This window comes from Falco punctatus (assembly GCF_963210335.1).
Source record: "Falco punctatus genome assembly, chromosome: 9".
Taxonomy (NCBI): Eukaryota; Metazoa; Chordata; class Aves; order Falconiformes; family Falconidae; genus Falco; species Falco punctatus.
The window spans coordinates 4000855-4003767 of NC_137589.1; the positions used below are offsets into that span (position 1 = coordinate 4000855).

The 2913-nt window shown below is 42.4% G+C and overlaps 1 protein-coding gene across 1 annotated transcript in view; it reads left to right on the top strand.

Annotated features, from left to right (window-relative positions):
• Positions 1-2913, top strand: part of TEX36 (testis expressed 36) — a gene marked incomplete at its 5' end in the record, with an annotated part of 95783 nt that overhangs the window by 64657 nt on the left and 28213 nt on the right.

A 2913-nucleotide genomic window follows, 5' to 3' on the forward strand; every position in this document is an offset into this window, starting at 1 on the left:
AACTCGTAAAAATTTATACCTTAAAAAATCTGGGGACTTTGTTTTCTGACATTTTTTTTTTAAAGTCCTAAATAGGCAAGTACGTTTTCTTCAAATGGTGTAACCCAGAGGGAGACGTTTAAATGTACTGGCCTCAGAGGAGACGACCCCTACTCTTGTGACTTGTAATTAAGAGCCTCTCATTGAAATTGCAGGGAGTGTCTGTTCATTCTGGCTGTCACTTGTTTATACTCCAGCTGGCTAACAAGAAAAAAGCACTTTTCTTGCAGGTTTTAATCTGGAAAAATCACAGTAACCTGTGGTGACTGGTATAGATCTGTGAGAGAAATTGTAGCAATGTTTTGATATGTAGTGCTAGTGGTAATTCTTTCACTATGGACACCCAGGGCTGAAGGCAATGATAACTTCAGCAGGTAAGGAATTAGATAAAGTAATCTGTAATAAATAAATTTTGTCTGGGTTGTAAACTGCATATTTCACAGTGGTTTGCTTCTTCACTGGCCTTCAGAGACCTGGTGTCTTCCCTGTACTTGACAAGTGTTTGTGTCTCTTCCGTAATGAGCAATTTGAGTAGGACAGCAGGTGGAAAGGTTCTGAAATCTGAGTTTAGGTTTTTATAATTCATATCTTAGGGTTTCAATTTTCCTTCCCAGAAACCTACAAAATGTTTTGGGCGTTACTTGATAATCAGTAAGGCTTAAAAGAAGGTTGCAGAGGAAGCCGCGTGTGATTCAGTGGAGAGCTTCCTGAAAACTTTGAACATTGATTTTATTTTAATAAAGCAACATTTAAAGTTTTGAAAAAAACCCACCAAACCACATAAAACTAGATTGGTTTTTGCTTTTAGCGTACTTAGTACTTACAGAAGTCTGCGGCTATCACTACTCTTGTATCGTACATATGTGTTACTTCTTACTACTTCTGTACAATACCCGAAACCAAGCATCACCTTTCTTACCTCTTTTTTTAATAAAAGGGAAACGTCCAATACAGATAAGATTTTATGTTGTCTTTTTTTTTTTTTTCTTGGGACCAAGAAGTTGTGCTTGGGACAGAGCAATGTTTCCCAAGAAGAGGTTTGTTTATTTCTGCTACCCAACAGTTTCATAAGCCAGAGATAAACGAGGCAGCAGAAAAAGCATCACCAGAGGAGTCTGGAACAAGCACAGCTGTGCTGGGTGAAGCTGGCTCGCTCTGCCTGGAGACCTGGCAGCGGTACTGTCCGCCTCCTCTAATGACGTGCTGCAGATGAGCGGGGAGACTTCCCGTGGGCCACCCCTTGTTAGTTGACAGGACAGTGGCCAAGCAATGCACCCGTTCTGGATGGGCTTCTCTGCGCCCGGTGCCCTCCTAGAGCTGGTGAAGACAGGCAGTGCCTGCACCTGCTTCCTGCGACGCCCCGCGGCTCCAGTCAGACTTCCTTTCCTTCCCTCGGCTTTTGCTTCTTCTTAGATATGTTTTATGCTTCACACTTGGCTAAACCTCCCCTGGATACGAGCATGTCGCTGTACATTTTCAAACTCCTCATGTGGCATGCCTTGCAGTTAGCTCATTCTTTCTGCTGGATAGAACCTCAATACATTAAAAAAAGGATTAGTATGTGCAAGCACAAAAAAAATCAGAATACCGTAGAGCACTTAATTGGCCAACTGCCGTCAACCATTTCAGCACTTGCATCTTCCTAGCTACTTGTACCGTATTGTTAGAGGAGAATAAATCATTTGACACAACTAGGTTTTAGAAAAATATGTGAAAACCATTCAGGCAAAAAATCAGTTGAAATGTATGAAATTTTCCATCTGAGTGCTCTTTGCTAAGAGAAAATATTTCAGTGAGGTGCAATATTTAATCTTGTTTTAAAATAAATAGTTTACTATATAAAATCACTCAGGGTGTGATTTTTAAAATGCAATGTAATTTTATTTTAGTTTTAAGGTTTGTTACCAAGAAATGCTGGAACATGGCATCACAGAATGGTTTGGGTTGGAAGGGACGTTAAAGGTCATCTCATCCCACCCCCCTGCCGTGTGCAGGGCCCCCTCCCCCCAGCCCAGGCTGCCCCCAGCCCCATCCAGCCTGGCCTTGAGCACTGCCAGGGATGGGGCACCCACAGCTGCTCTGGGCAGCCTGGGCCAGCGCCTCGCCGCCCTCACGGGGAACAATTTCTGCCTCACAGCTCATCTACATCTCCCCTCTCCCAGCTTAAGGCCATTCCCCCTTGTCCTGTTGCTACATGAGAAATAGGGTCTAGGCAAATTTGTGTGTTAGAAATAATCCTACTGCGGCTGGGTTACATAAGGCATGTGCATATATTTAAGTCTATGAAACACTTAAACTGATAAAAATATGCAAACAGGGCTAACACAGAGCAGAACCCATGCCTGCTTTTATACAAAGTGTGCCTTTCCCACCTATACAAAACCTGGGTGAGATGTTTCTCCTCATTTATACTGTTGGAAGTTATGGATTTGCACTAGCTAAGAGGAGGAAGCAGACCAAATAAATGATGGACTCAACGTCTGAGCCCAGGTGGCTGTTCCCATGTTCTACCAAGGCGCTGCACGGTGCGTGCTGATGTTTGGGACCTCTGGCCCTTGGTTGTTTACGTGTTTAGAGTATGTCATAAAAATACAAAGTTTGTAAAAGATCAGTATGTGTAAAGGTTTTATTACAGACTCTGCTTTTTGGACAGAGATTGAAATCTAGAAAAGAGTGTGTCATACCTGAAGTAATGCATTGAAAATGTCCAGGATAGAACATTTTGTTAATTAAGTTATTAAAGCTATAGGGGGTTTGCAACACATGCACGTACCCAGTCATGGCTCATTAAAGTCTAATCTTCAAAGCTGCTGAGAGCTGTAGACATTTCTCAGAACTGTGCAATCTTTTGCTCTGATGTTTTATGATCTACAG